The sequence below is a fragment of the Orbicella faveolata genome, unplaced genomic scaffold, assembly GCF_042242905.1.
Source record: "Orbicella faveolata isolate gen_17 unplaced genomic scaffold, um_ofav_v1 contig_14, whole genome shotgun sequence".
Classification (NCBI taxonomy): Eukaryota; Metazoa; Cnidaria; class Anthozoa; order Scleractinia; family Merulinidae; genus Orbicella; species Orbicella faveolata.
In genome coordinates this window covers 16,751,374-16,765,334 of record NW_028301541.1, presented here as the reverse complement: position 1 = coordinate 16,765,334, position 13,961 = coordinate 16,751,374, and the positions used below count along the sequence as shown (strand labels likewise).

At 36.3% G+C, this 13,961-nt stretch overlaps 1 long non-coding RNA gene across 3 annotated transcripts; it reads right to left on the bottom strand.

Moving 5' to 3' along the window:
• Positions 1–8,324: 8,324 nt before the first annotated feature.
• Positions 8,325–13,695, bottom strand: LOC149114263 (uncharacterized). 3 transcript variants are annotated; one of them, XR_016206430.1, is made up of 3 exons: positions 13,381–13,695; positions 12,780–12,850; positions 8,325–10,323 (listed from the first exon to the last, which is right to left on the bottom strand). It is a non-coding gene; the product is annotated as an uncharacterized LOC149114263 (long non-coding RNA). The 3 variants fall into 3 exon arrangements; XR_016206429.1 differs by lacking the exon at positions 12,780–12,850 and having other exon boundaries at positions 13,039–13,695; XR_016206428.1 differs by lacking the exon at positions 12,780–12,850.
• Positions 13,696–13,961: the final 266 nt, after the last annotated feature.

Below are 13,961 nucleotides of genomic sequence, written 5' to 3'. Positions count from 1 at the left end.
AAAGTTTTTGTTATTCTTTGTGCGAATTGCTGTACTTATTGTTCGTATAATTTCAAACCGTGTGGTATTTTTGGGAAAATGACGTCAATTTCTACAATTCTCAACCAAGACTTGGAACAAGGAAAATTAATGGCGGCCGTAAATTCTCGGATATAAAGGTTCAAATAACATGAGTTTTAATGTTCGTAATAGGTTGAAATTTGCCAAGATATCTAGGAAAGACCTATTGTGTACGAAAATGTAAAAAAATGGGTATCGAGAATTTGATAATATTGGTACTTTAAGGGAATATTTGCTGGATCACAGACTTAATAAACCTTTTAAGTATTAACAGTATTTACAAACGTGAAGACATTTTAAAACAGAGAAAGAATAATATTTGGCTCGCCGCTGTTTGTATTGGTAACTACATGGTAAAGAATGTTATGTTCGGGGCACATAACACCAGAATATGATCGAATAAACTTAGCTACATAGAAGTTTCAATCATGAACGTTAATTTGCATACTTCGGTAATTATCGTAAGGAAAACGAAAGAAAAATGTTCACGTGTTCAACTTCTTTGTTTAAACCACAGGGTGTACACGATTCTGAAATACAACCCAGCCATCAGTACCATGGCCGCAACTACAATGACTGACCAGAGCAAAAAAGAGGCTTTTTGCAGCCATGCTTCATCCATCCGCACACAGGCATTATCTTTTACGTTGAAGCCCGTGATATCCGGTATGAAGAATATTAAAGCGAAGATCCAAGAACCAGAAATGATCACCTGAAATAGAAAAGCACAAAACAGACGACTATTTAAGGTAATTCCATCGAAATAGAACTCACAATAGATTTTCTTTCAAACTTTGCCTGTTGACTGTTTATATCAAGAGAACGTAACATTTGAAATAAAAAAGAAGAGGTCCCCATATTCGTTTTGGAGCAGGAAGTCCTTCAATAAACCCCATCACTCCTGAAGTTATTTGCTTTTGCGTTCAGAAACGTTTAGATTTGAACCATTCACATTACGCTTTAAGAGAGCAGAAAAATAGAGAGCAAGTTAAGCGAGAAATACAACAATGGATGTATTGCATAAATGTTAAGGAGCAATTTGATGTGCGTTTCATGATAAGGGCACTCATATTTAGTCGACAGGGATACAATATGTTCCAAGCACGCATTGTTCTGAGGCCACATATTATCTTTTACGAGTGCTAGCTATGCTCTCATTTTCTGTGATAATGTTTTACCCTGAGATAGAAATTGGTCCATATTCACTGTATAGAAAAAAAGTGATCTCTGCATTCAAACTAAATAATAAAATCGTTAGGTCCCGGTACTAGTTTCCGAGGAAAAATTGATGATTTGTCTCTCGCAAGCCAAGCCGTTTAGAAAAAGCCACCATTTTGTATATGCTGTGTATGTGCACGCGCTCGTGAGAGCGGGCTAATGACGCGAAAATCGTGCGCATTAGGGATGCGCAATACAATTCTGAGGAATCACCTTAAGGTGGCTCCCTATAGTTTTACGATTGTGTGCGGGCATAGGACAAAAGCTCAAGTAATCTACATGCGCCCAAAGGAAAACGTCAGTTTTTTTCGATTTTTGTGACGTCAAAATGAGCACTAAAAGCAAAACTGACAGTTAATTTCCTCGCGTTTCCTTGGGTGAATTTTTTTTTAATTTGGCTCAGTTGTAACCACATACAAGTTCTTTAAAATACCCTATTTTTGTTAAAATCTGTCAGAGCTAATCTAATATTTTAAAAGAATGACAAATTACAGAATATTGGAAAAACCGTCTGAACAACCTTTCCTTTTTACCGATTCAAAATGTCAGGCAATATCATTTCCATGAAGTGGCAAAGTATGAAAAAAATTCACCGAAGGAAAATATAAATATTTTAAGAGTTTAGGCCAAAATGAGAAATGTATCTGCCTGTCGTTAGATGAGATGTTGCCATGGCAACGGCCGTAAACCAAAAATTGACAATCAAAAAATAAGCCTTATTTTTTAACAGTACTCATACTGGTAAATCTCTACATGGAAAACTTTAGGAGAAATTAACTAAGTTTCCTTTTCTAACTCGCGCTCTACAGGGAGGGTGTTCGTAGATAACCTAGGGAACTACCTTAAACCTGTTAACGCATCAAACTATTTTTCAGGGATGAGTTTCAACGAATAACAATACGCCTCACACTGGTAACGAGTTAGATCAGTAGGTCTGGTTTGACATCTCCTAAAACATTTCATCGCAGATAAAGGATTCTTATAGTCAGTTAGCTATTATTTGTGCCCTTTTTGTCCCGTGCATCGGCCCAATCCTTACCGGAAAATTTCGACACCTTTTCCACTTTAAGCGCCTTCTGTGCACCAGAAAGCGGGCAAAACCTTTCGTGCTTCTTTGACGACATCAATAATGTAAGCTAACAATTTGCTAACGCAACTGAAAACTGGAAGTGCGCGCGGAAAATTCGACACAAGTCTTGTGATAATAGAGGGCTTTAGATTGGACTACGAGTACGAGATTGAGTAGGAGTTCAATTTTCGATTTTCAAATCAGTGACGTTTCCAGAGTCCTTGCTGTTCATGCTGGTTTTAGGTAAAGAGGGTAGCTCATGGGATGAAATGGGTATGTGTCGTGATAATGTGAAGCCTGAAAACTAGAATTGAAAAGTCGTTCTCGTATTCGACCTCGTACTCGTATTCAAATCTTAAGTCCTCTAATCTCATAAACAACAACTTGACTATACGCTCTTGTCACGCGAGTGTTATTTTAAGTTTAGTTTATGCGACAACTGAGTACCAACTTGATGACAGGTATCAAGTAGAGGTTATTAATACAACTTGAAGTCGTTTTTTATTAACAGCTTTGTTCAGAATCAATATTTTCCCCTATAATTATTCTATATATTAAGCTCAATGAGATCTGTCTGAAAAACCGAAAATACATTTTTCGTTAAATTGTCAAGTATTTGTTATACCGATCCAACCATCAAAAACATGTCATGATGTAAGATGAAAACTGATACGAAGGTATCACAGAATGGTCCGAATTTAAGAGCACCTAAACACGCCAATGATTGAATTTGTTTAGTGATTTCTTATTTCTTTAAAGGTGAGGGGCCCTATACGGTAGAAAACAAAGAAATCACTTTTTTTTTTTCACGGACTTAGGAGGCGGTAGTACAACTATTCCAAGTTTTTGTAGCCAATCAGAATGCGTGAAGAACACTATCCACTGGTTTGGTATATACTAATAGTAATTATTATACATTGTAGTCACCATCTGTCTTCTCATTGGCTAGAAGCCTGAAGTTAATTCTAGGAAACAGCGCGACCCACAGATTATTCATTAAGCTGCTAGCAGATTAGTAAATAATTGGTAGGTTGCGCGCGCAGTGCATGATTGCCAAGAGCAATGATTTCCAAGAGCAATGTCAAGAACATGGCTTGGTGAAAATTGAATAAGCTGTGCTCAGTGCGTTTGTCGATACTTTCTTTAAAACAATGTATAATAAGACATTTATGAGATTAGGTTTGTGTGATATCCGAAATAATCAAGGTCTCGGTTAGTCTTATCAGCCGAAGCCGAAGGCTTCGGCTGATAACACTTACCTCAACCTTGATTATTCCAGATATTACAAAAACCTCATCCAATAATTGTTTATAATTGAAGTTTTCTTAATGAAAGAAATGCTGCAGCTGCTTCATAGACTGCGAAAATGTCTTCTTATATTACGGTAAAAAACAAAGAAAGCATTTCGCTTATAGACCCTTTTCATAAATGGCTACGTAATCCGAGTATAAACAGCCAATCGGAATACGTGAGAAAAGTTATCCACTAGTTTGGAAAATACTAATAGTAATAATTAAACTTTGTCAGTGACGCACCTTCAGTTTACGCTTGGTAAGTTTGCCAACGTTGCCAGCAGGATAGATTACCGCAAAATATCGTTCAGCGGCAATTGCAACCAAAGTGACCACCGAGGAGGATCCAGTAGTCCATGCGAGGTATTCACCCGTCACTAATTTGCATAAAACTGTACCAAATGTTCCCCCTGGGTGAGTGGGGGTGATCTTGAAGAAAGTCTCCGGTGTAACAAAGGTCGCAAACAAGGCATCCGCTACAGCCAGGTTCACAAGTAAATAGTTGAAGGGAGTCCTGTGGAATATCATAAATCAAGAGAGGACGAAGGGTAAGATATTTAGTTCTTCTAATAGACCTAATTACAACGGTAGTCCCTTTTACATTATTTTTAGACGAGGTCAGGCTTCGGAAACCTTAGGAGGGCCTAGAGAAAGGCAGTCCCCTCAACTGGACGACACAAGCAGTTTCACATTAGTTTTCATCCTCTACGAAAACTTCCATGTTACGCGCGTAGTGAAATTAATCAGAATTAGGTTCCATGTCTAAAAATAACTTGTGAGGGATTACCTTAAGAATAATGCCTTTATCACTCTCTTACTCTTTATCCTCTCTTGCATAGCTTCAGAAGAATGGCTGAACAAGATAGGAGCATGGTTATATTATCTACATTGCGAACATACAGGAGCTGTTGGCATTAGAAATATTGCTTGGAGTGTAAATACTCCAATGGACTTTTGTCTGAAGGAAATAACTAATTTTACCATTCCCGAAGGCGTTGTGACGATGTTAAGTTAAAAAAATTAAAACGGCTGAGTTACCTGAGTTGTAATTCTTATACTCCGATGTAAATTTGAATACGTCAACTTATAATTGAAGAACTTTCAAAAATCTCTTTATAGTTCTCTCTAACGTTCTCCCATGTTCACATCAGACTATGTAAATCACAAGCCAGTACTTTTCGATTTCCGTTCACTGTTATATAAAGTTGTTAAAGTTGTTTTGTAAGCCTTCAGTAGTGTTTTAAATTAACTTTGATAATTCAGGTATTTTAGTTTCAACATACCTCATGTCTCGATGTTTCTTTATGATCGCACAAACGAGACAATTTCCAACGATGTCTATCACGACGAGTATAGAGTGTACCGTTGCTTTGGCAATGCCAGATGATTGAAGCATGACTGAGTCGAGTTTTATCGATTTTACACAGTCGCGAGGCCCTCTAGGTTTAATAAAGAGAAAAGGAAGAATGAATTCCTGACATCTTAGCTAATATCACTGGTTTAATGCGAGAAGAAGTGAAAGTGGAGAGGAAACATCATACTTTCATTATTCGCCACCTTAAGCTTATGGTTTTGATCATTTTCTAACCACTTAATTTAGTAAAGAGGCACATCAGTTTTACCAAGTACACTACATTGTTTTTGTGTCAGTTACAGGGGCCTACGTGTTCAATCTTTAATCTTTAATCATTATTTATACACGGTAAAAACATCAGGTAGGGTTTTAATGGCAGAGATAAATATTGTATGCGGCTGGTGTTCCGACAGTTTTTCTAGTCCTCCCAAAACCTCCACCTCTGGTTACAGAAAAATTTACAGGAGTTTTCTATAACGCGATAGAAAAGCGAGGAAAATGTTTTCTATTTAGGAAACACTGGGGCAAAAAGAAAAGAACGTCACTTATTTATTTCGATTCTCAAAATACAACGTCTCTTTGCTCGCTTCATGCTAATGTCAACAGCTCTGGTACCTCTGCGTTTCTATCGATTTCTGGAAGTACAGCTTTTAAGAGACCGTGTTCCTACTGGATGTTTCCTCATTGTTGCGTGTTATACGATTCTTATTTGATTGAAAATAGTTATTGAAGTCCTGTTTTAGCAATTCTTTTGGATCAATGCTTTCACACCATTAAAAGAACCTATTTAATACAACAGGCAGACAATACTGAGAAACGTTTGCTAAATTTATGATATTCTAAAAGCCATTAGTATAATATCTGGAAACTTGGAAATAATAACGAAAATTCATTTCTCGTTAGCGATAATCCTTACCTTACAAACGCTTAACGGGCGGAGAATTCCAGCAGAAGTTGAACGTAAATTTTGGTACACGGGCCAAAACCCGATATTACTGCACGATGGCATCGGAAGAAATGGATTATGAAAGACAGTAGTTCACTAATCATCATATCATTTTCATACCACTTGGACCATGTTCTCACCACCCGGTGCATGTTTATGTTATTTGAAAAGCTATCATGACAGCCAGATAATGTCCAAAGACAAATTAAATACCCGGAAATTTTTTGCAGTCAAATGGAGTTTGGTTATCAGTTTCGCATGTTGAACTTGGTTAAACTGCTTGCAGTATCTTTCATCGTGAATAAGCAATCGTTTACCGAAACCTGCCTCTACAATACGTCTGAAATTTATGTAACTTTAGAAATTTGAACGTCAAAATTTTGCTTAGGCAAGGAAAATTTGTGAAACTGTAATATGAGAATGCAGACAGCTTTCAATGTTGCTGTCATTTTTATTATAACTACTCAAATAAAGCCCTTTCCACACTACGCCGGAGGAATTTAAAAACGCAACAATCACAGGTCATTTTGGATTTGTGTTTGAGGAAAACTCGGTCAGGGAAGTCACATGATTATCGTGACGTCATCGTTTTCGAAAAGCTCCGTTTAGAAAATGTTTTCTGTCCAAACTAAAACGCAAGGTCGACGTTTTCAATTTACTCTGGTTTGAACAGCGTTTACGAAAAAATACGCTTTCCTGACGGATTGGCGTGGATTGTAGACCTAACCGTAGAAATAAAGTTGCGTTTTCAATTTTCTCCGGCGTAGTGTCAGGACCGTTTTCTCTCGAATGCTTTTAAACGCTGTTTTAGGCTATCTAGAGTACTTTTAAAGCTCTGTAGGTTAATTTTAGGTTGCGCTAAGAAAAATTTTACCTGTTCGGTTATTCTAGGGGAACTTGAGTATTCTCGAATTTATTAGGGCTTTTTTTGCCCTTTTCCCGAAAACCTTATGCCTTATCGCCTTTCCGAAAATGATAGCTGACCTTTTTTCGGTACTCAAAACGACATTTTTTAACAATCCGAAAACAACAGACATTAAATATCTCATATCACGAAAGTTCGATGTGGCAATTCTCTTAAGAAAATCAGAGGGAATTAAAGGCCTTCCGAACAGATAATTTACCGAAACGATCCGTTGGGTGCCCCTGTAGTGAGGACGGGGCCTAACATAACGTGCAGCGGGTGGTAAACGCATGGTCTAAGTTGTATAAAGATTATACGATGATTAATGAAGCGCTGTCTTTCCCATTTCTTCCGATGTCATGATGCAGTGATATCGGGTTTTTGGGTTGGCAACAGAATTATCGTTCAACTCTTCCGATTCTCCGTCCGTTACACTGGAAAAGTTGAAAATTTACAGAGTATGTCAATAACATGTAATTAACATGTAAATAATCAAAAAGAGACTGTAAAGAATAATTCACATGATTTTTCCCCTTTTACATGTTTTGGAGGTTTCATGTAAAAAACATGTAAATATTTCAAGTGAAACATGTAAATGATGAAGAAAACACTGTAAATGTTTCAAAGCAAAGGGCTAAGATCATGTAAATAACATGTAAACTGTTCCTGCAAATACTGTAAATAGCCTGTAAATTTCTTGTGATTCAACCTGGAAACCCGTAAATAACATGTAAATTTAATACAGGGAGGCTGCCAAAATACTGTAAATAACATGTAAATAAAAAAGGGTGGCTGTAAACAACATGTAAACAAAAAAAAGGGAGGCTTTAAATAACATGGAAAATGAAAACAGGAGCCTGTAAATAACGTGTAAATCAAAAAAAGGAGCCTGTAAATAACATGTAAATCGAAAAAGGGAACCTGTAAATAACATGTAAATCGAAAAAGGGAGCCTATAAATAACATAGAAATCAAAAAAGGAGCCTATAAAGAACATGTAAATCGAAAAAGGGAGCCTGTAAATAACATGTAAATCGGAAAAGGGAGCCTGTAAATAACATGGGAATTGAAAAGGGTAACCTGTAAATAACATGGAAATCGAAAAGGGGAACCTGTAAATAACCTGTAAATTGAAAAATGGAGCCTGCAAATAACCTGTAAATTGAAAAAGGGAGCCTGCAAATAACATGTAAATCGAAAAAGGGAGCCTGTAAATAACATGGAAATCGAAAAAGGGAACCTGTAAATAACATGTAAATTGAAAAGGGGAGCCTGTAAATAACCTGTAAATTGAAAAATGGAGCCTGCAAATAACCTGTAAATTGAAAAAGGGAGCCTGTAAATAACATGAAAATCGAAAAAGGGAACCTGTAAATAACCTGGAAATGGAAAAAGGAAGCCTGTAAATAACATGGAAATCGAAAAAGGGACGCAAAAACCCTGTACGATAAATAACTCGTAAATAATAACTTGAAGCAAAATGCATGGAATGTACTCTTTTATTGTAATCAAATCTGTTGACCTTAATTATAATGGTGGAAAAAATGCAAATTTATACAGAATCAGAAATTTATTGCAATCAGAACAAACTCAGTAAAATTCAAATAGTTTTTATGCCATGAATAGGGTTTACAATGTATACCTTGCAACAAATAAAACATGTTTTCTTTTCTTTCTATCCATAACAAGACGACTTAAATGTAATTTTGTGCATGGTCAAAGTATTTTAAAATACCATGACTGAGCTCCTTCAACCGAATTCAAGCACTTTTCAAGAAGACTACTAAAATTCAAGAGCTTTTCAAGATTGTGCGAAACCATGTCATATTCAGCTCTATTTGATTCATAAATAATAAAGTGATTAAGAACTATACTGTTGTCAACTACAACTAGTAAAAATTTTGCAATTTAGGTGTATTACTAAATTAAAATTGTTTGCGAATGGATACCTGTCTTAAATGTATACTAAATTCACAAAGTCAAATGTAACATAATGATAATACCTTTGTCATAAAATGTATGAATAAACTGTTTTTTCTTACTAAATAATTAATGTAGAATTAAATTAGCCTTAATAATTATTATGAAAAATGTGGGAGACATGATGGCCTCGTAGTTACATGTAGTGAGCTCAATTCCTGATCGAGCGGTCCGGGTTCAAGCCCTAGGCGGGTACATTCTGTTGTGTTCTTGGGCAACACACTTTACTCTCAGTGCCTCTCCACCCAGCTGTATAAGTGGGTACCAGTGAATTTAATGGTGGGGTAACCCTGCAATGGACTGGCATCTCATCCAGGGGGAGTAGAAATATAAATAGTCCTAGTCGCTTGCTGCTACAGAAAGTGGGATAAGCTCCAGCCTGTTGGGCCACGTGGCTCATATGCAGACTTTACCTTTACCTTATTATGAAAATTACTGCAATGTAAGTGTGAAGTATTTGATCAACTTTTTTCATAGAGTGAATTGTTCTTTTGAAATAACAGAAAATAGGAAAAAAAACATTTACCACAAGATAGAGATTGACATTTTCAATTCATCATAAAAACATTCATGCCAAAGGAATACTACATTGCATAACATAAAACAAGGCTTCTGACATCTTTTACGCTATGTTTACAAAGTCACAGTTTCCTTCTTTTTCCAAAACTGTACAGAATCCAAACAGTACAAACATTTTGGACCCCTGACAAAACATTCACTGTAAACAATATTCAGACTGGTGAATCTTCAAAATTTTACTTTTTTGTGTGATAAAAAAACTGTACTGTAGAAAAGAAAACAACAACAAAAAAAAACACAACAACAATTCATAGGGGCCTGTTGAAATTGAAAGGCCTATCTAGTACCATAGTTCCCATAACACAACATAAGTTAATAAATTATTGTACTGGTACTACATGTATGTAAACATAGCCTTTGCTCTTTATGATGAAATCTTATAGCTGCTGTATTGAACAATAAGTATCAACCTAGCAATGTAAGATATTTAAATTTAATGCTAATTCACTAACACAGGAACAGTGTAGGTGATACTTCAAAGCATTAAAAATAATGTTTAAAGTGGTTGAATTTATGCCAGAAAGCTGCCAGAGCATATCAAAGTGTTGAAGGTCACCATGTTAGACTGTAATGTACCAGGGGCCCATTTCTCGAAGTTCCCAAAAAGTTTTCGCACCCAGAAAGCCATACCAAAATCTGAAATCTTATGCTTACAGAGCTGTTTTATTCGCTTATTCTCAATATGAACAGAGGTCTCCTTCACACAAGAAGTTTCAGGCATATAAAGCTCTTAGTTTTTAGACACAGCTCAATTAAAGATGGCTTTGTGGGCCCAAAAAGTTCCCGGGCCTTCAATAAATGGGCCTTGGACCCCTTATAGAGTCATAAGTACTGTAGACTTCTCAGTGGCTGCTTTTTTCCTGATCAAGCATCAATGCCAAGGAGTATGCATGTATTGACCACTCTCAATTTTACTTCATCCTACAAGTCACATAAAACACTTTGTTAAATAAGATAAGTTATGTCTGTGTATGAATCAGCAAATTCTGTGTATGATATCAATCATCGAATTTTACACTGGAGTTATTATTTTGTTTCTTATCATTCCAATTTATACTGTGACCTTTGAAATCGGACTGTAGCCGGTCATGTTGACCGGCCAAAGTAATTTTAGCTTGGTCACGTCTCGTTTCTGACCGGTCAAGATATTTACGAAAAAATCAAGTACACGTAGTGTGAGCCTAATTAACCCACAAATACAGTTTGTTTGTTCCAGTCACTGCTCGACTGTTTAAAAATTGGCTTAATATTTTTCTGAATAGATTTAACCCCAGTCGCTCAAATGGCATTCCTATCGATCTTGAATGCATGACAAACAGCAAACGAATGGTCTTTAGCCATTCGAACAGATATGCATTGGTGTATGTTTGCGTGAGAGGTCATAATAAAAAAGAGATTAAAACTCTCAGATTTACAGTTGGGGATTTGATTGTTTATTCAAGAATGAACAATGTGACCATCTCAACATGACATGACTGGTCAACATGACTGGCAAGTGAAGTTTTTGGCCGGTCAAGTCACCATTCTAGCCAGACATTGCCCGTTGACTGGCCATTATTTTGAGCCCTGAATATTCATCAATCAAACAGATCTTACATCTACATCTGTAGATGCTGTGTGACAAAAACTTTGCATTTCTGATTGGAAGGCAATGAATGTCAGTGGATGTAGAAGAAATAAACTCAAAATCTGTGGCAGTAAATATTCAATGTTCACTATCTTCTACATTGTAATATTCATGCACAATAAATCAAACTCCTATCAATGTTTAAATAATAAGTCAAGTTATTTGCAGGCACAATTTCATTGTTGCTTACTTATGTTCACTTATGCTCTATTGGTGGACAAAGGTACCGATGATGTCATAAACGTCTGTTTCTGTTTCTTTGTTATGTATTACGAAGCAGATAGATTCTATGTCGTTGTGCATCTGTTCAGTTATAATGGATCACAGAAGACTTCAAAATGTGGTAAGAACATCAGTGACACACTCGCCTGAAAAATTCACAGATTCTGTGACACACTCTGTTAATGGCTTATGTGAATATTTTTTTTTGGTTTTTACCACATTTTGATGTTATCTGTGATCTACTCAAGGCAGGAAAAAAACCCAGGTCTGATTTCCTCAGCCAAGTAAATTTTGCTCTTGGGCAAGTGAAAATAGAAGTTCAGTAACCCAGTGGGCAAGTGAAATTACAATGTAGTCTTGTGAGTCTGATAAAAAATGCCAGCATGATAAATGATAATTTCCAGTCATTCCATTTCAAAACTTAAGACCTTCAGATTAGTTAATTATTAGGTTGAAAGCAAGAATTAGTTAGGAATCCGAGCATACTTCGTTTGCATTTGTCCTCTGATTTCCTTACTGGCCACCACATTGGCAACTAATATTTAAGTGGGGGCAAGTGAAAACTGATATTAACTGGCCCACTGGGCAAGTGACTTAAATTTTTTTTTCCTGCCCTGCTACTACTGAACAGATGCATGACACATGAAACCTACATGTATTTGGTAGGAGCCCAATTTCATACAAGTAAAATGTACAGCTGTAACAGGGCTCTAAAGTGTTATCTGGTCATCCCAGGGTAAGGCAATCGATTGAAATTGATCCATAAATTGATGTAAATTGATATAAATCAATAAATTGAATTAATGCAAGTGTTATCAGTGTTATCAATCCATTGAAAGAAATTCAAACTCACATGCTAGAGAAGTTTCAAGTTATCGATTTGATTTTACCAGATTTAACAGTCATTAGAGAATTAATTGAAAGTTGGTCACTCTTTGTTAGTTCACATAAACTGTAGAAAAACTGTGTCCCTCAACACAATGTTTGATTGTAACTTTTTTATGTAAATTTCAAAGGCACTACCAAAGACCCCCAAAACATAGTCCCCGATACTTGTATGCCAGCAAAATATTCTGTTTACAAGATACAATGTTATGTTTTTATGCAATTGTATTCATGATTTCATATTTCACTTTACATCTTTTTTTTATTTCTTTCTTATTAAATGTTGCTTGAAGATAAGCTAGTATCAGCAAAATTGATAATGCTTATTCAGGGTTTTCGTTAATATTTGAAATAGCAGGAGAGTAGTGTAAAGTAACAGGAGAATGATTTTTTAAAGAGCGAAGCTCTTTCACGGAACGAGCGAAGCCTTTGAAATTTAGCCGGAGAATTCTACATAGTAGCCGGAGAATTCTCCGATCCCCGATGCCTAATGAACACCCTGCTTATTGAAAATTTGATCACAATCGATTACTCATGAAGAATCCTTTTATTGATTTCTGATATCATTGAATAATTTCTATTGATTTTTATCAAATAATCGATTGACTATACTGTGTTGTCCAAGACAAGTAGATTTTCCTACCTGGGCAAGTTACTCTTCCTTTTTTTTCAAGTCCTGTGTAGTTTTCATGGCAGTTTGAGGTACATGTATACCTGTTTATAAAGTATCTTAGTTTTATTTATTTATTTATTTATTTATTTTGGTGAAAGAAAATTCCACAGCATTTAACTTACTATCAGTACCAGTGGGTGCAATGTCCATGTACAGTTGTGTATAACAGTATATTGTAACTTGCATGTAGGTTCAACTGTAGACACTTGGGTAACTTCAGAATACTTACACTAGCATAAGAGAAATTTCTCTGCTGAAGATGGCACATTACATTTTAGCTTACTAGCATTCACATCAGAGGGCAACATAACCTTACAAGAGCATGCATCAGAAGGAATCATAAGGTGCATATAAGCCAATAACAAATGTCGCATGCTCTTACGCAGTGATCGAGAACAGATAATAACAGATAATAAAGCTCTTTATGCACGGCAGGTAAACATCCCCAAAGTCGATTCCACAAGCAATATAACTTCTCCTTGATAATGACACATTCACAACCAAAGGCAAAACGAAATGTATCTTGACGTTACTTTACCCTACTCGTTCAATTTATGCAAAACTTGCTTACCTGTTGTTGTTGTTCGCCTGTAATCGCTATCTTCAGCTTCTGGGTAACGGAAAACTTTGCCTTGAAACCGTGCACGGTGACGAAGCGAAGGTAGAGTAGATTTTGGCCCGCTGCAAGTTCCAACCAACTGCCAAACATGGTGGGAGAACCGAGAGAACCTGGTACCTAACATGAAGACCGCTGATTCCTGCTTGTTGGAGATCGGGCACTCACAAGGCTGGTATGCTCTCATAAAGGGACTGGGATAACAGTGATGGCAATGAAAGCACAAAACGGAAAAAATAAAAAAAAAAAGCAAAACAAAACAAAACAAAACAGTGAACATGCAAGGGCAGACTTAGTTGTATTAATCTTACTTGTAGAATGTTCATGTTTCGGAATATTTAACGCTCTAAATCGATGATATTTCGTTCATTTTCAACGATTCAGGGGCACAATTGTGACCTCGAACTTTCGTGATATGAGAAATTTAATGTCTGTTGTTTTCGGATTGTTTAAATGTCATTTTGAGTACCGAAAAAAAGTCAGCTATCATTTTCGGAAAGGCGGTAAGACGTAACGTTTTCGGGAAATGGACAAAA